This window comes from Sminthopsis crassicaudata, chromosome 1 (assembly GCF_048593235.1).
Source record: "Sminthopsis crassicaudata isolate SCR6 chromosome 1, ASM4859323v1, whole genome shotgun sequence".
NCBI lineage: Eukaryota > Metazoa > Chordata > Mammalia > Dasyuromorphia > Dasyuridae > Sminthopsis > Sminthopsis crassicaudata.
This window is the reverse complement of record NC_133617.1, coordinates 605366881-605387197: the sequence shown is the minus strand read 5'-3', so window position 1 is coordinate 605387197 and position 20317 is coordinate 605366881. Positions and strand designations below refer to the sequence as shown.

At 37.5% G+C, this 20317-nt stretch overlaps 1 long non-coding RNA gene across 1 annotated transcript in view; it reads right to left on the bottom strand.

The window, feature by feature from the left end:
* LOC141555489 (uncharacterized) overlaps positions 1-20317 on the bottom strand; it is a 32665-nt gene that overhangs the window by 8202 nt on the left and 4146 nt on the right. The gene's annotated exons all lie outside the window — the stretch shown is intronic.

Below are 20317 nucleotides of genomic sequence, written 5' to 3'. Positions count from 1 at the left end.
GTACCCAACTCTTTGTGCCCCAATTTCAGGTTTTCTTGGCAAAGACATTGAAATGGTTTGCCATCTTCCTCCAGTCATTTTGAAGGTGAGGAAACTGAGACAAACAGGGTTAAGTGATTTGCCCAGGGAACCACAGCTAATAAGTATTTGAGATAGCATTTGAACTCAGCTCCTCCTGATTTCTGGGCCTGTGCTCTACTCATTGTGACACTTAACTGCCCTATCTCTAGTAACAGATGAAATCCCAACTTAGGTCATGCTAATGACAAAAGACTAGAACAACTGTCTTAATAAAATTAGATAAAACCTATCTTTATGAATTCAAATTTGCCATACTAGAATTGCAATTACATAAAATGTATAGGAGAAAGCACAACATTCTATCCTCCATCAAAATAATATTTGAGGTTTCACTCTTAATACTTCAATATAGGCCACAATAGATATCTTTTACGCTCTCTGTCCACAGCAAGAACTACCAGGAGGACTGATTTTTTTCCCCTGTTTTGCAGTTTAGGAGTCCTGTCTTTACAACAATGAGTATTTCTATAAGGACTAGACAATGTACCAGACACTTTACAAATAATATCTCATTGAGCTTCACAACAACTTTGAGTGATAATATTCTTATCATCCTCACTTTGCAGGAGGAAACTGAGTTAAAATAGAGGTTATGTGACCAGCCAACAATCATGCAACTAGTAAATATCTGAAGCCAAAACTGAACTCAGATTTTCCTACTTCCAGACCCACTGCTCTATTTAACTGCCTAAATTAGGTAGGCATAACAATATCAAAAGACACTGACCCATATTGAGAAACCTTAACAAAATGAGTGTGTTCAGCAGAATGTAATTAGGATATGGAGGTGGACCATCCCATGAGGGTAGTGCAAGGATCTTTAGTTGGAAGTGAGAAAATTTAGGAGGTTTTTGAAAGCAGTCTTTAAGTGTTTAAAAAGTTTTCCTGTGAAAGAGATAAAAAATATTGTGTTTTAATTGAAGAGGGTAAAAAATACTTATACTTGTGGCTGAAAATTATAAGAGACTTTAATTTAATTGAAGGACAAATTTCCTAATAATTGAAACTGTCAGAAAAAATGAAAGCACTGCATTGTCATATAATAAGCTCAGTAATATTGAAAATGTGCAAGAAAAACTGGATGACTATTTACCAGGAATGTTGTGGAACACAGGTGTCAAACATGGGGCTACAGGATATATGTGGTCCACAACATCCCTGAGTGGGGGGTGAAGCAGATTAAAATATAATTGGGAAATATTTTTTGAAACAAATAAAAATACAATAAAGTATAGATAACATTAAGATGTGATTTTCTAAGTCAATATGTGTCTGCAGGGATCTTTATATATGATTTATTGGCCCTCGGTTCTATTTAAGTTGGGCAGGACTGTTGTAGAAGGTGTTATTGCATACGGTTGAGAGTCTGGAACTAGAAGATCTCCAAGGTATTTTCCAACTCCAGTAACCTCTGCTATTAAATGATTTAATGTTTCTGGCGGCAGTAGATGTCAAGATGACTTTCTGGTGACCCCACGATGTTTCTGGTCTGGTTTACTCCTATTGCTCCATCCTACTTTGATTGGTCATGATTTCTTCCCTGCTGGCTAAAATTGATTAAATTCCTTCTGGTTATGCAATCAATACTCACTGTCATTTCGAGTCTGTATCTGAAATGAAGACGAGGAAGAGTATAAAAAGAAGAAGAGAAAAAGAAGGGTTAATCACACTTGTTTTTCTCTTAGTTAAAAAAAAATCCGTCTTTTGCTCAAGGGATACTCCCAGGATTCTTCAGAGTCCTGGACCATGCTCGAAGAAAAGAGACATTTTCCTAGTATCACTTCCTGGAGTACATTCAGGGCTCTGAATAGTGAAAAGGAATTCATTACCTGTCTCCTATAGCAGCCAAGAACAGTCTGCCCAGGCTTTCTTCCCACAGTCCTAAACCTGCCTGCATAGAAAACTCGCTCCCCCCAAATCACAGAAATACGAGCAAGGCTCCTGAGCCCTGTGAGAGCACCAGCTGGTTCCCGGCATGGTACTCATCTTGGGAGCTCCCATTTTGGTCTTGCATCTTCCTCCCCACCCCAAATACAAACGATGTAAGAGCACCTCATACATCCCTCTGCTCCGGTTTTCCATTATTTGGCTCTGTCTCACAGGTCATCTTTTCATTTCCAGGACAATGAGTTGTGCCAGTTGTTTTTGGGTGCAGCTTTGCATAGACACAGAAAGCCTATACAACCACCCACAATTTGATCTACTCGTTGTGAACGGAAACTTTTGAACACGTTCCACCAGCTGCACAATGGTGCCATTTATTACAGGATTCTCAGGGGAAAACTTCCGCTGTGTGAATAAGACTAAGCACTTATGTAACTCTCCTCGTTTCCAGAGAGCTTTGCGGGTGTCAGCAAATTCACCCAGCACTCTGGTAAGGTATCGAGGTATTGTTCTCTCTTTACAGAGAGGGAAATCAGATCATGGTGTCAGATTTCCCAATGGCACATGGAGAATCAATGACAGCTACTCCTAACCAGAAAGACACATGGTTCTCATACAAAGACCCCAGACTATTTCCCACTAACAGAAAGATTTAGGCTGATTCTACTGTGGAGATAATACTGCCTGCTCAAACTATCTTCATGATTTTTCCCTGCCATTAGGACCAAGCCTAATCTTGGCTGAGCACCCAACCTTCTCCAAAATCTGCCCCCAAGGTTTTTAGTGGTATCTCTCACTACTCCCACCAAGCCTCTTCAAGCTAAACTGCTTACAGCATTGCATTGTTCTGCCCCCTTCCCTGTCCCCAGAACTTTCTCAACTCTGGGGGTGTTAAAGAAATTCGATGTTATCTCCTGGAAAGATCTGGCCCCTGACTTTTTTGTTCATTTAATTGCATCCATCCTCCGTGGCACAGTGTATGTCCCAACTACTCCATGAAACATTCTATCTAAAGTGATTTCTCCCTCTTCTGAAACCATTCAGCATTATTTATTATCTAAATTTTCATTTGACAATTCATCTTATCCAGCCTTATTACCTCACTTTGTCTTTAAATGATTTTTAATTACTGCTTAATTTTTTTTAGAAGTTGATCACTCTTCTTCTCAACTAGTCTATAAACATTTTTAAAATATGTGCCAAGCACTCTGTAAAAGCACAAGATAAATAAATACAAATAAATAAAGAATACAAAATATAAACAATAGCTCTGCTCTCCAAGAACTCACAGTCTGACAGAGACAACACGTAAACAACTATGTACAAACCAGATATATAGAGGAAACCTTGGAGATAATCAATAAAGAGAAAGAACTAGCATTAATGGAGATCAGGAAAGGCACCTAGGAAAACATCTAGAGAGCAAGAGTTAGCAACTATATGTTCCTGTATCATCCAGTGCCTTATATATGATGACTATTCAAAAGTATTTGTTCATTTACTTTGATTGTGATGTATAAGATTTTTCCTTTGTCATCATATTAAATGAAGTCATGCTCATTGAAAAATAAGTGTGTATGAACACATCCTAGGTAGCTAGAAATGTGTTATAAGAAAGTATCTGGGCACCTGTTTGGAAGCTTTTGACTAGAGATCTTCTTGGAGGCAGGGGATGAATTTATTGTTATTGTTGATTGTTGGCAGAGACACTGCAGTGGTCTGCCATTTCCTTCTCCAGTTCACTTTACAGATGGGGAAACTGAGGAAAACATAATTGAGTTGTTCAAGGTCACACAGCTAGTAAGTGTCTCAGACCAGATTTGACCTTCAGAAGATGAATATTCCTGAATCCAGGTCTGACACTGTGTGTACTATGGCTTCCAATAGGCTGGACTAGGAAACTAATATTGAAATATCCTCTAAGTCCACAATCTGATTCAAAACAGGTTGTCTAAGGAAAAAATCAGAATCATAACAATACGTATGTCGAGGGCTTTTCTGATGCTTCAAAAAATCTTGATTTCATTCATGGGCAGACTCCCAACTCTTTCTACAAAAGTGCAATGTCCCGTCCTACCAAGCCTTGAAATCCCATGTAATCATTTTCTATTACTTTCTCTTCACCTGCCACAACAAATACGAGCAACATATGGGGGAACTTTCTCTAGACTTTTTGACACTGTGTGATTCCCCCAAACAAGTGTCTATCAGCTGAGCTTTTATCCTCACAATACTACAAGCTCATCTTCTTTCCTGGTCACAATTTCTCTGAAGAAATTGTCCCTTGTCCACTGGTACTGGAGTAATCAATTGATCAGTGAACATATTAAGCACCTCTCTGGGTGACCTTCACAGCCATGCAATATTGCTAGATGAATATTGCTATAAAAAGGAAAAGCTTTTGTTTCAGAGAGACCCTTAGGCAGTGACCAATTTTCTTTTCTTTTTTTTTATAGTTTTTATTTACCAGATGGGTATTTTTACAGCATTGACAATTGCCAAACGTTTTGTTCCAATTTTCCCCCTCCTTTCCCCTCCCCCCCAGATGACAGGTTGACCAATACATGTTAAATATGTTAAAGTATAAGTTAAATATAATATATGTATACATGAGTGACCAATTTTCTAAAAACAATCCAGCATCAACAAAATCTATTAATATGTGTGTAAGGAAAAGAGATAGGAATGACACATGCAAACAAATGAGACTTTTAAAAAACGTATCCTTTTGACATTCTTGATTTAATTTAGGATTTAATTCTTATTTTGTTTTTTGATCATTATTGTACTTACAAAATTATTTTTAAAACCATTAATGGAGTATAATGGAGTCCTTAGAAAATGTATACCTCAATATTTTCTCTTTGTAAACAATAGGTGTTTAACAAATGTCTAATTGAATTCAATTGAATTTTTTTCTGTTGGGTGATATTCAAGATGCAGTCTAGAAGTAGGAGATTATACCAACAGATGATTCTCTGTCATCCTTAGATTATTCTTTGATCAAACTCATAATTGATAGAAAGCTGGAAAGATAAATTGGTTCAAGAAGAGTTTAGATGAAATCATGGGCAAGAGATTTATAACAGACTATTAGGGATTAGTTAAAGACATTTTGAGGTTCATCCCTAACTTTTGAGGTTGGTCCTCCTAAAACTTTGCTTAATACCACCATATAAGGTCAAATTTTAAAGTAGATAGAGCAGCATAGTCATTATTACAGTCTCATAAAACTGTTGTTCTCTGGGGGTTATTGTATTTGAGATTTCTCACCAAAAATAGCAGATACCAAAGAGAATCCATTATGTATTCTTTTATAATTACACCATCAAAATCAACATGAGTTCTGCAGGGTCAGACCAGAACCAAAGATTATAAGTAACAGCTTCGGGCACTTTCTCCCTATGTTTAAAAAAATGCATACTTCGTTGGCAGTCTCAAATAAACTACCTCTATATATTCAAAAGTCTAACATCCGACTATCACTTATCACTCATATCAATTGTAGAGATAGAAACAAAAGTAGGATGTATCCTGTCATATAGAAAGAAAACTGCAAGTCTGTTGGTAGACATCTTGTTCATTAAGCATGATATAGTGGGATAGAATCCTAACTGTAATAGTAAGAGAGACCTGGTTTCTCATCTTCCCTCTAACACTCAATAACCTGTGTCATAGGTAAGACATCTTATATTCTGTAATCCCAATTGTCCCATTAATAAAATGGGATAATAATATTGTAGTACTCACCTCACAGGATTGCTGGGAGACTGAGTGGGACAATGCATATAGAACATTTTGGAAACTACAGAGAAGCCTAAATAATTATAGAAATGTTGGTTAGCATTATTATTATCATCATCTCTATTCTTACTATTATTTTGATTTTTTAAAAATAATTTTTAGATAGAAATTGTTTCAGGACCATCTTGCCATTGTTTATTTATTATTATTATTTTATATTTGTTATTTATTATATTATCATTTAATATTCTGCCAACTATTAACATGTTTTGTTGATGCTGGATTGTCTTTAGGAAATTACTTGTAATAACCCTGAAATAAAAGCTTATCCCTTTTTATAGCAACATTCTTCTAGTAAAGCTGTATGGTGGTGAAATTACCCAAAAGGGAATGAGGACACACTTGGTGAAGATGAGGAGGGTACTTAGCAAAGGGCTTAGAACATAGAATTTGTGCTTAATAAATGTTTACTGATTGATTAAGTATTTTTCCATAAATGAATGAGTACTGAGATATTAGCTGGATACTATTATTATGATTATTATTCTCATATTTGCCCATTTGACTTCTAAGTTTTCTCATTTAACTTCTTCAATCAATTTTTTATATTCTGAAAAGTGTTATGAAACATTTGTTAAAGTGGCATCTATTAAAAACACTGTTATAAGTGTTTATGGCTTGCTGCTAGATCCAAGTGATTCTGCACAGCAACCTGGTCTAGAATAATGCTTTGGTCCATTGATTAAGTTCTTCAAGATCTTTGGAGGTTCTTATTTTTAGTATAAGGATTTCCCATCTGTTTGTCCAGGAAGGACAATGGGTTTTTAATTTATAAATCAGACCACCATGTCATATCTTGCTAGGTATTCTGAGATTAATATTTTTTTTAGCTTACAATGATATTACTGTATTGTCTCTGCCCTTTCCTCACTTAGTCCATATTGATTTCCGAGAATAGATTCCAGAAGGATAAGTCTTCTATAGTTTCTTGTGGCAATAACCTAGTGCCAAATGCCATCATAAACCTCTCTGTTTCTACAAACAAATCCTACAACTCAGTCGTTTGTCCAGTGTTCCTTTGTTGTGTTGTCTGAAATTATGCATCTCTGCAAATATCAGAGGATCTTTGAATTCTAGTAGGGAATCTTCTAGGCTCCATCTAGAGATAAGGTACTTCAAGTAATATTCAGCAAATCCAGTATTGTTATCACCTTTTTTTCTGTTATTTAATGAAGCCATGTCAGCCTATTCAAAAAGTATTTCTAAAGGTTATTGAATTATCCTATTAATTGTTTTAAACAAATTTTAAAACAAATGTTCAATTTTGATTTCAAATTGCCAATATTTTAGATTTTTTTTCTTGGTATTCTTATATTCATTATGTCAAGCCTAGAAGAGACCAAGGTATTTGTAGGTATTACCTTTCTTCAGCTAAGTGGCACAATAGAGTGCTGGGCTTTATTGTATTTGATCAGCCAAATACGTGCTTAGAACTTTTCGGTGTCATCCTTTTTCTCTTCCTTCCTTCCTCCCTCCCTCCCTCCTTCTTCTTCTTCTTCTCTCTCTCTCTCTCTCTCTCTCTCTCTCTCTCTCTCTCTCTCTCTCTCTCTCTCTCTCTCTCTCTCTCTCTCTCTCTTCTTCTTCTTCTTTTTCTTCTTCTTCTTCTTTCTTTTCTTCTTTTCTTCTTCTTCTTCTTCTTCTTTCTTTTCTTCTTTTCTTCTTCTTCCTTTTCTTCTCTTCTTCTTCTTCTTCTTCTTCTTCTTCTTCTTCTTCTTCTTCTTCTTCTTCTTCTTCTTCTTCTTCTTCTTCTTCTTCTTCTTCTTCTTCTTCTTCTTCTTCTTCTTCTGCCTCCTCCTTCTTCTCCTCCTTCCTCCTCCTTCTTTTCTCCTCCTTCCTCCTCCTCTTCCTCTCCTCCTCCTCCTCTTCCTCCTCTTCCTCCTTCTTCTTTCTTTCTCTCTCTCTCTCACTTCCTTTGCTTCTTAAGCTTACATATTATAGAATTGTGACTAATATTGAATTATTATTATTTTAGTTATGCGTTGGCTCTGTATCATCTCAAACTTTTGGTTTTCAATTTTAATTGCTGATTGTGGATATCAAGAATTTCCAATATACCTTTGTTTTCTATATTCTCTTCTGCATATTTCTTGTTCATTACTCTTAATTAAATAATATGACATTATTAGCCATACTGGCTAGACCTTGTTATATTGCAAGTCATTATATAGGCCTTTAATAGTTTTCTCAAACCTTTCTTGCCATATCTGTAGTTGACATTTGCCTTTCTGGAAAATTAGTTTCATCTTTTCTCTTATAGTATTTATCTTGACAATAGTAATAATACCATCCAAGATTGTGGGAAAATACATTAACACCTAATTTTAAAATGTTTTATTGGGATAATTGATCTATTATTTGGATCTATGCCATCAAATTCAAAAAGTGCTTTTTGAAATTCCTACCTATTCTCTTTTCACATTATTTGAGAAATGGCATTATTTTTACATCATCATCATCATCACCATTGCTTGCATTTATATATCACTTTAAAATTTGCAAAGCGTTTTAGATGTATTATTTCATTTGATGCTCACAACAACTTTGTGAGGTAAGGGGCCATTATTATTCTCATTTTACAGAAGAGTAAAGTGAGGTTGATTTAAAAAAAACAGCATAAAAGTCTTTTATCTAGGACTGGGCAGATATTTTTTTTTTGCCATTTTGTACTATGCATCACAAAAGTCTTAATATCTTCAGTCCATTTTGTGTCTAATCATGATTTACTTGCTTCATTGGTTAGTACCATCTGAATGAGGGTACTTCAGTAGGTGGGGATAGTTTTAGTTTGTTCTGTTGTATCTTGCTTTTCTTGTGGTTTCACGAAAGAGTTCTACTAGATGCCTTTAGCAATAAGCTCCGACGTCTGCTAACCTGTTTTATTGAGACTCCTTGTTGTCAAATGACAAGGATAATTCTGAAAAGGGCCATTATATGCTGCCTTGTCTATTTATTAGACTCCTAGAATTGATTACTAACTGGTTCCATTTAATGTGATGTAATCAGTCATATCAAAGGACTCCAACTGACCAGCCTTTTAGAGATCCTGCTAAATTTTCATGGCTACTATAGTATTTGTAGGGCAACCAGAATCCTTTAGTCATTCTGGATGATATTCCCTTAGTTTATTGTTGATAGCCTCCCCCCTCCAACATCTATGATGGATTGAGTTTTGAGGGGATAATGATGATGGTGTTCACATGTTGAGTTGAGTGAGGAAATGAATGAATGACTTGCCACATCTACAGAAAGGTTTTAGGAGACAAATTACAACTGCTGCTCCCTGATATGCATTCCCACACTGTGGCTAGAGAAAAAAAAATTAACTTAATAAAACAAAACAAGACAAACCCAGTTGTTTTCTACCCCTGGATACAAGCACAGAGCCACCCTAAGCAAGGACAGATTCTCTCCTAGTAGCTGAAGCTGTGGTGTTTGGACCATGACATTTTGCTTGGACTGTGGAGAGAAAAAGAAAGCACTGTAATTACAAGTTTTGTGTTACAGTCAAGGTCAAACCAGCCTTCTTGATCTGATAACAGGACACAAGAGCCACATGAAACTCTTGGCTACCTCATGCCTGAGACATTGAGCTTGGCTTTGGGATCAGGTTCTCCTTAATTAGGGGTTGGTTTACTTGGATATGCCATTGGTACTTCAGCTCTGCTGAAGGTCGTTTCATTATTTGGTGGGCTAGGAGACATGTCATGTGGAAAAATGGATGAGGTGAGAGAGTCCTGTCCAGTCCTGGGAATTTAAGGGTAGATAAACACAGAGCCACGAAGAAAAAGAAACAGCTTATAAATTTCTCAATCTGAGCTCTTATCCAGTAGTTTTAAGAACCCTACCCTACATATAAGAATGGCAAATATTCACTGGGATGATAAAAATTGTTTTGTTGGCAGACAACACATCAGAGGAATGGCTTAGTCTCTTGAAAATTTGGGGGTGATTTTCCAGTTTATAAATAATGTAGTTTAGTTTAAAACTTTTTAAGGCTGTTAAGAGACCTTAGAGATACTGAGTCCAGTGTGCTGATTCTGCTGATGAGAAAACTGAGGCCTGCAAAGGTAAAATTAATCTCCTCAAAGTCACACAGCTAATTAGTTGATGGTGAACTAGAACTAGAATTCCTTATCCAGTGCTCTCTTCACTAAATTCCTTTCCTTTTAGTTTAGTCCCACCTTGGGCCATTCCAAGATTCTACAACATATGTGCTAAAGATAGCTATCATCTTCATAATCTTATCAGATATATGAAGGGGGAGAAGGAAACAGGTAAAGCATTTGGTGAAAATATTAGCTTTGCATCTATAGTCATGTGAAAAAAAATCCTCTAAATCACTATTGATTAGAGAAATGCAAATTAAAACAATTCTGAATTCAGTATCACCTCACATCTTTCAAATTAGCTAAGATGACAGGGAAAGGTAATAATAAATGTTAGAAGGGATGTGGGAAAACTGGAACACTAATGCATTATTGGTGGAGCTGTGAAATGATTCAACCATTCTGGAGAGCAATCTGGAACTATGCCCCAAGGGCTATCAAACCTTTTGATCCAGCAGTGCCATTACTGGATCTATATCCCAAGGAAATCATAAAGGAAGGAAAAGAATCCACATATGCAAAAATGTTGTAGCAGCTCTTTGAGTCATAACAAAGAATTGGAAAATAAGTAGATGCCCATCAATTGGGAATTGGCTGAATAAGCTGTGATATATGAAGGTAATGGAATATTATTGTTTTATGAAAAGTGATGAATAAGCTGATTTTAGAAAGACCTGAAAAGATTTCCATGAACTGATACTGAGTGAAACAAGAAGAATCAGGAATACATTATACACAATAACAGTAAGAATATGCTATGATCAACTATGAAAAACTTGGTTCTTCTCAGTGGTTCAGTGATCCAAAATAATCCCAGTAGATTTTGGACAAAAAATGTCATCTGCATCCAGAAAAACAACTATATGGAGATTGAATGTAAATCAAATAAATGTGTTCACTTCTTTTTTCTGTTTTTTTTTCTCTCCTGTGGTTTTTCCCTTTTGTTCTGATTTTTCTCTCCCAACATAATTCATAAAGCAATGCGTAATAAAATAAATAAATTAATTAAAAAAGGAAAATATTAGTTATTACAATAGTGGTGATATCCCAAGACCATTAAAGCATCAAAACTGTTGCCTCCCTTCTTCCCCCTTTACTTATTTAGTTTTTAAAAAATAACTTATATAAATTGTTCATTTGTAGAGTTAGGAGATGCTGGTTCCAGGGTTCAAATCACATTTTGACTGACAATTCATTATACACACATACACACACACACACACACACACAAACACCCATTATCCCTTTCACTACATTTATATTACCATACTTCAGGTCATCATCTTTTCTCTCCCTGCCTGAAGTTTTTCCTCACTCAAGTTCATCTTCCACTTGGCTGCCAAAGTGATCTTGCTAAAGAACAAGTCCAATTATGTCAGAACTTGGTCCAGCCCCCGTGCAACCAATAATGGCAGTCCCCTGTTACCTCTAGTATCAAATATGAAATCTTCTGTTCAGCTTTGAAAGCCCATTATAACCTGACCCCTTCCTACTTTTTAGTCCCAATTATTCCACCATCCGTGACATCAACTTCTTTGTTGTTCCTCAAATAAGACAAACCATTTCCCAATCTGGCCATTTTTATTGCCTGTCCCCCGTATCTGGAATTCTCTTCATCTTTCATGACCTAGATTTACTGAGTTTCTTCATTCTCTGTTCATGTTCCACTTTTTGCAAGAAAACTTCCCCAGCCTCCTTAAACTTATTATTACCTTACCTCTGATATTTATTCGAATTTATCCTGGTTATTGTTGTTTGTACATAAGTTGTTTGTACATTGGCATTTCCACTGAACTGTGAGCTCCTTGAGAGCATGGGTTTTTTTGGAGTAAAATTGATTTTTTTTTTGTCTTTGTTAGGTTCCCACATGTTTAGCACAGTACCTGACATACAGGAGACACTTAAAGTGCTTATTGATTTGATTTGACTTGAACTACTTCAGGGCCTCCCAACAGTCCCTGTTTTTAATCCTTTTTCTCTCCAATTCATCCTTCCTGTTGTCGGGATAGATAACTCCTCTGCTCTATAAACTCCAGTGGCTTCCTCTGGCCTCTAGGACAAAATGTAAAGTTTTCTATTTGATAGTTAAAGCCTGTCACACTCTTAGTCCTACTTATATTTCCAGGCTTGCTTCATAGCACTCCTCTTCACCACCAAACTCTCCTATTAGGTGTTCCCAAAACTCTAGGCAGCTCTAGCCCATTACTGGAGCTTTACTCACTCTATATCCAGGTGTTTGGAATGCTCTCCTCCTTCCTCTTCTTCCTCCCTATCTTTTTAAAACAGATTGGACAGGCAAATGATTTAGATACAACCACCAAATACCAAAGGAGCTTTATAGCATCCTTATGTAGCTTCCTTTGGACTTGGGTATTCAAAGTTTGGAATGTTCCAAGGCACTGCTTAGTCAGTGATGGGTACATTTGGAAATGTTTTCAGCAATCTTTGTTTACTTCTAAATGTTCTTATGTCTTAATGTTCTCATTCTGATGAAGAGTCAGACCCGAGTGAAAAACCCATAGCACAGTCAAAATTTGAATCCAGAAATTCTGACTCCAAATTTAGCTCAACATGATGCTTCCCATGAATTACCTTCCTAGAAATGGAACAGCCAAATAAAAGCTTATTCAAAGGAGGATAGCTATTCACTGCCAGCCAAGGTGAATATGCTATATCAAGACTATGTTATAAAGGGGCTCCACTGTATTTTTTAAAAAGGGAAACATATTAAAGATCTTTTCTGACAAGAAGAGCCCAAGAGCCAGATGTAAGAAAGGTGCACATATCTAGGGCAGGAAGGTGCTATAATGAATTGTGGGATGGGACTCACAGTCAAGAAAATCTGAATACAAATCCTATTCTATAGGCCTAGAGGCCTATTCCCAGGCCTATAACTGTGGCCTGGGAAATTTTCTTAACCTTTCAGCCTCAGTTTCCACATGTGTGAAGGAGGGATAATAATAGTCTCTCATAGCTTTTTCTTGTGTATGTATGAGAATCAGATGAGATAATTTATTTAAAATGCTTCAAGACTATTATGGCATCATGCAAATATTAGCTATTAATTTAATTATGCAAACATTGAGTTTTCTATATAGGATAGGGAGGAGAAATAGAGGAAGATTTTTTAAAATTCTCCCTTATTATTATTATAACATGGGACGTTAGTATTTTGGCTCAATATCAGCAAGATAGGAAGCTAGATTTAGAAATCTGAGAGTTGTATGGTAACATAGATCACCATACCAGCCTCTCAAATCTGGAAGCTTTTGTTCAGAGTCTGGGTGAGCCCACACAATGCTCTTTGCCCTCATCATAGAACCATTGTACAATTTAACACAGCTGAGGCTGTCTTCTTTAAAAACAAAACAAAACAAAACAAAAAACAAACACACACACATTCAGTGCAGTGGCTAAGGTTATTGCTGCCCAGAACTGACCTGAGTGGGGGAAGGGAGGGAGAAGAAATTATTAATGCTTTCCTTTCATATCAGGAATGGGGTTTCTAATTTTTTTAAAAAGAAAAAAAACCAGAATCTTTCCATGTTCCATGTATCCAGGATATTTTCTGTTCCTTCTAATATTTTGAGTTAAGCACTAATTGTTTGTTGATATACAAATAAAATGCTTGATGAATCAAGTTTATGGAATTTTACAAAATCATTTCCATCCTAGAGATTTTTATAGAAGTTATTTTTCTCCTGAATTTCATGTCAAACAACAAATGTTTCCATGGAATAGTCAATGTTCACAAAGGCATACTAGATAAATTTTAAGTAAGCATTTTAAGATCACTGGTCCCAGTAAGAAATCTGTTTCAACCTCTCTGATACTCTGTCAGGACATTAGGTGGCTTTGGGGAAAAGTAACTTATTTGAAAATTGCATTTTATTAAGAAACTATAAACCTTGGGATCTACTAGTTACTGCAATGGTTTCTAAATGAGGATCCAGGGCCTATTAGGGAGTTATGGCCTGAACCCAAAACATACATAATCAACTAACTAGAGATTGGGAAGATGGATTAAATCCTACCCTCTCCAAGACAGTCAATGATAGACTTGTCACCAACATAACCATCCCATCTACTTTTAGTCATCGTAATTCAATACTTTCTCACTTTGCTCTCTCTTATCAATGGCCTCCAGTGCATTGGGCACTGGAGTCTGGCTCCTTAGTTGGTTATAAACTATGGTTTCAATCTAGGGACTATCCCTGCACAATTAGGCTTCCCAATAAAAATTCTCTACCTGTTTCTCTTAAATATCATCTTCCCTCCTTGACCATATCCTGCCCCTTGGGCAGAGCGGCTGACTGACACAGGTATCCATCCAATGCTCTGGAGCAATGGCTAGTAAGCACATTATCCCTTGCCCTGCTGCTCCACACATACTTTTCAGTGGGAAATAGTAAATAATAGCACAGACTAAAAAGAAATAGTTGGGTTGCCATCTGATTGTTGAATCTCATTACATTTTCCCCCTAAAACATAGCCTACTTTTGAATTCCCTCTTTTTGTAGACATCACTATACTTCTAGTCTTCCAGATTCTCAACCTCTTAATTATACTTACTTTCCCCCCCAAGCTGCTCACTTTAAACTTACCAATAAACTTTTAATTGCCATATTTTGGAGCGTTTTAATAAATCTCAACTATCTTGAACTGTCTGTATCCTTTGATGGCTAGGGCAGCTAGGTGATACAAGGGATAGAGTATCAAACCTGCAATCAGGATGTTGTTATTATTGTTCAACCATTCAGTCATATGTGGTTCTTCGTGGTAGAACACGGCACACCAAGTTCTTCCATTCTCCACTATCTCCTCAAGTCTGTTCATGTTCATTTCTTTCATGACACTCTCTTATCCATTTCATCTCTGTCTTCCCCTTCTCCTTTTGCCTTCAATCTTTCCCAACATCAAGGTCTTTTCCAATGAGTCCTGTTTTCTCATTATGTGGCCAAAGTATTTAAGCTAGTATTTGTCCTTCTGGTGACTTGACATACTTTAAGTAATGACTTAATTGATTACCATGCTGTTCAAAGGACTCTCAAAAGTCTTCTCCAGCACCAGAATTCAACATTCTTCAGTGCTCAGCTTTGCTTATGTTCAAACCCTTCCAGCCATACATCGCTACTGTAAAAATCATAGTTTTGACTAAATGGGGTTGCGACAAATGGAAATCAGGAAGATCTGAGTTCAAATGTGTGTCAAGATCTGTATGACCTTCAAAAATTACTTAATTATTTGCCTCAGTTTATTTCTCTGCAAAATGAGTTGAATAAGAAAAGGATAAAACATTCTACAATCTTTGCCAAGAAAAACCCATTTGGGGTCATGAAAAGTCAGACATAACTAAACAAAGCATTTGATCATTTTTTCTTCCTGGATTCATTCTCTTCTCTTGGTTTATGAAAACTTATGTCATCTATATGTCTATATAAAGAGAATATGGAGGGTTAGTCACCCAAACGTCTCCTTGAATCAAATAGTCATTTAAATATGTGGATCATTCCCGGGGAACATCTATTTGAATCAATCAACCTTCACATCCAAATTACAGTAGATACAGAAAACCACATATCTTTTTCAAATAAATCAAAATGTGTAAGCTGGCTATGAACACAGGAAATATATTTAATTTATTTTTAAAAATGATTGAGGGGCAGCTCAGGAGGACCTGAGCTCAAATCTGATCTCACACACTTAACACTTCTTAGCTGTCACTTAACCTCAATTGCCTCAGCAAAAACAACTACCAAAAAAAATGATGAGTGGAAGCTTGCATTTGTATAGGCTCTAAGGTTTACAGAGAATTTTACTTATTTATTATGCTCATTTTATAGATTAGGGAACTGAGAGTAAGAGGGACTAAGTGAATTATTCAGAGTCATACAGTAAAGTGTCTAAGATGACATTATGAGCTCATATTTATCCACATGTAAAACTATTCACTATATCACCTCTAGTTGCCTTTGAGAATTAGATATATCATGGACATGACTCCAACAATGTGATGACTGAGGACAGTTCCAATGATTTTGTGATGAAGAGAGCCATCTACACCTAGAGAGAGGACTGTAAAAACTGAATGTGGATCACAACATAGCATTTCGACTCTTTTTGTTGTTGTTTGCTTGCATTTTGTTTTCTTTCTCATTTTTCCCTTTTTGATCTGATTTTTCTTATGCAGAAAGATAGTTGCATACATATATATACATATATTGGATTTAACATATGTTTAACATGTTTCACATATATTGGATTATCTGCCATCTAGGGGAGAGGGTGGGGGAAGGAGGGAAAAATTTGGAGCACAAAGTTTTGCAAGAGTTAATGCTGAAAAGTTATCCATGCATATGTTTTGAAAATAAAAAGCTTTAATAAAAATAATTAGATCTCTCTCTCTCTCTCTCTCTCTCTCTCTCTCTCTCTCTCTCTCTCTCTCTCTCTCTCTCTCTCTCTCTCTCTCACTCCCTCTTTCTCTTTTAATTGAATTGCTCAGGGACTGAGAAGTTTATTATTTTTTTAGATATATCTCTTGATATACTACTGTAAGAGGAGATTCTTATAGTAGCATTCCTGCTACTGTTCTGTGAGTCAGATTTGGGAATGGCTTTAAGAAGATGGACCCTTTGCATCACAAATTAATACTAGCATTGCAATTTTTTTTAAAAGCAACTCTTTAACTTGTTACTGTCCCTATGGATCTGATCTCACTGGTGCTATCCTCAACAATTAAAGATCCAATAGATACGTAAACAATACAGAAACAATCCTAAAATAAATCCAGGGACTTTGAGACTCACCAATGATTGTAATCACCATGTGAGATTGCATTTCTTTCACATCTAAATAATTTAGGGCGGTACAAAGACCAGTAAAATTCAAAACAGGCCCAGAACCCAGAGGAAAAAATATAAAACCTCTCCTTTTCCTCTCTGAACTAAGACTGGCCAAACCAAACTTCCTCCCAGGCTGAAAACCTCTGGTAGAACTTTCATCTCTTAGAATATTATTACAGCTGAGCTAGAAAGAGCCCCAGAAAATTTAGTTTACAATAGGAAAACTCGGCCAGCACCAGGCTCCCAGCCCCATGCATGGTCCACAGTTAGTAAATAACAGAGATTTAAAGTTTGTCATGGAAATGAAGTTAATTGTATGGATAATTGATGTTTTGACTTGATGCCACAATTTCTCCACTATCCCCCTCCTCCTTTAAAAAAAGAAAGAAAAACCCCTCCGTTAAAAAAAAAAAAAAAATTACCCTCACTGAACTCCAAGGTGCCTTTTAAACTATCTGGGTGGCAACGAGCAGAGCAGATTAAATTGTTGGGGCACAAAGGGTGGTGGAGGGAGGGAGGGACTGACCAAGTAACCTTTTGAACTTTGTGGGAAAGTCAAGATAGGACCGCTGGACATTTGTGTTTGTTTCTTTAGAATCTACTTAGACGTCTTTCTCTCTGGGCAGAAAGAGCAAGATCTCCGCATCCCCGAGGTTCGCAAGGGTCTGCTCCCCGGCTGCCCCTGTGCTGGGCACAAATACACGGACTAGGTGCTTGGCGAGCTGAATAACATCCCATGATTGGCCATACATTGTTCTCTTGTCAACAACAGCCATCTCGGGCTAGCTTGGTGTCCTGGAAAAGGGCCAGAGTAAACAGGCACCCCTGATGGAAACAGTCCATAAACGTCCGCAATCTGAAGACATGCTTAACCCACACAATGCCAAAATCTGCAAGTGCCCAGCCGTCAAGCCGATGGAAAAACAGCAGAAAATAAGTCGTGGCTGCAGCGTACCCTTGGGAAGATTAGACATGGAAAGTTCCAGCTCAGTTAGTAGACAAAGAGAATCTCAATGAAATCTCCTTTTGGAAACAACAGCCTGGCGCTCTCCGTCCCCCGAGGACTTCACGCCGGTATTTGATGGGGCTGGTATCTGATGCAGGACCCTTCCACATCCTTTTCCCAAGAATACTGGTTGTGTGAACTTAGTTTTCCATATCAACCGAGTAAAACAGTAAACTTGTTCCACCCCTCCTTAACAAGGACAAACATAAACATTAGTGGTTGAGAAGCCTTTGTCTCCTTGGGGGGGGGGGGGGGGGGGGGTTCGTTATTTTTTAAATAATGGGGCTTTTTTTAAATGATAGCAATAACAAAATGCAAATAACTGAATTAAGGGGAGCAATAACATAATCATTAGAAGCTGATTTATCCTATCATTTTATTCAGTCTGAAGATGCTTTGACACATTTCAAATCATTTTATCTTCACAAATATCACTGTGGAAATGGTTGGGGGCAAGTAATAAAAGCCTACGTGATGGGAACTCTCTCCCTCCATGCGCATCTCCAGGCGTCCCCCGTTCTTTCCAATCTCAGGTCAAGTACCACTTTCTGCAAGAAGCTTTTGTCAGCCCTCCCTCTGAGATTATTTCCAATTTATTCTGTACATAACTTGGTGTCTAATTGTTTGCATATTATCTATCCTATCAAACTGTGAACTCCTAGAGAACAGACAATTTTTTTCTTTTGGTTTGGTTTTGATTTTTTTGTTGTCTTTCCTCCCTCCCTCCCCTCCTTCCTTCCTTCCTTTCTTCCTTCTTCCCTTTCTTCCTTCCCTCCCTCCTTCTTTCCCTCCCTCTCCTCCCTCCTTCTCCCCTTTCTCCCTCCCCTCCCTCTCTCTCTCCCTCCCTTCCTCCCTCCCTCCCTCCCTCCCTTCCTCCCTCCCTCCCTCCTTCCTTCCCTCCCTCCCTCCCTCCCTCCCTCTCTCCCTCCCTCCCTCCCTCCCTCCCTCCCTCCCTCCTTCCTTCCTTCCTTCCTTCCTTCCTTCCTTCCTTCCTTCCTTCCTTCCTTCCTTCCTTCCTTCCTTCCTTCCCTCCCTCCCTCCCTCCCTCCCTCTCTCCCTTCCTCCCTCCTTCCTTCCTTCCTTCCTCCCTTCCTCCTTTCCTCCCTCCCTCCCTTCCTTCCTTCCTTCCTTCCTCCTTCTCTCCCTCCCTCCCTCCCTCCCTCCTCCCTCCCTCCCTCCTCCTTCCCTCCCTCCCTCCCTCCCTCCCTTCCTCCCTCTCTCCCTCCCTCCCTCCCTCCCTCCCTTCCTCTCTCCCTCCTTCCTTCCTTCCCTTCCTTCCTTCCTTCCTTCCTTCCTTCCTTCCTTCCTTCCTTCCTTCCTTCCTTCCTTCCTTCCTTCCTTCCTTTCCTTCCTTCCTTCCTTTCCTTCCTTCCTTCCTTCCTTCCTTCCTTCCTTCCTTCCTTCCTTCCTTCCTTCCTTCCTTCCTTCCTTCCTTCCTTCCTTCCTTCCTTCCTTCCTTCTTTCCTTCCTTCCTTCCTTCCTTCCAATCCTCAGGACTTAGCACAGCATCCGGCATTTAGTAAGAACTTAATAAATGCTATTGACTTCTATATATGATAGAATTAAGATCCCAAAATATTATCGATCAGTGAAGATAAGGTTCCCAATTCAAGTTTTTGGTATTACACGTATGGAGGAGGTGGAAAATAACCTTGTTCTCTGAATGTGCTGAATTGATTGAATTATACTCCCTTCTTCCCTTCTCCCTCTAATCTGCTGCAGGATAAATTCACCAAACTAGACTGAACTGACCCTATTCTGCTACAGGCTAAATAACAAAACCTGACACAACTACTTCTATCCTGATTAGACTGAATACCCAAAACCTATTTGTACAGGATCCCAAACATAAGCAGGGACTTTCCAGACTAGTTTTTTTTAATAGGGACAGACTGTATCCTATTAGTCCATTCAAATGTCAGAGAATGCTGCTGATTAGCATGATTAATAAGCAGACTTAAAAAAAAAAGTACATCAAATTTGTACCCTATACTTGGACTAACAGCCCAAGAGTTTTCCCTATGATCCTAATAAATATATATATTTTTTCTTTTCAATTTATTTACTCATTTTATTTTAGTTCAATTCATGCAATCCTGATGTTAGATGAGATTCTCTAGACATTCAATGAAACCAGACTGAGAATTTCCCCAATTCAACCACTAGCTAATGATTAACAAATTTGTCATATAAGGAATATTCCTTGTCATTCTCCCTCATACTTTCTAAGGCTTCCATCATCTTCCATAATGATTTTTTGGTGCTTCCCCTCCATAATCTACCTTTGCTAAGAGAAAGTAAAAGTTTATTTATTAACAAAGTAATGCTAACACTGTTCATTTCATTTAGTTCGAGTTTTAACTAAGCTTAATTTCATTCCCTAATTTCATCACTATCTTTACACAAAAATATGGCAGAACAATAAACATGCTGAGGAAGACTGAACTCGTAAAATTATTTTATATTATAGATCTGTTGTTTTTCCTTCATTTCAATGAGAAATAATGATTGACCTGCCCATGAGTTGGATTTATAAGTGAAACGGAATTGCACAAAATTGTCATCTTTACTTTCTTGCAGCATCATTGAAATCT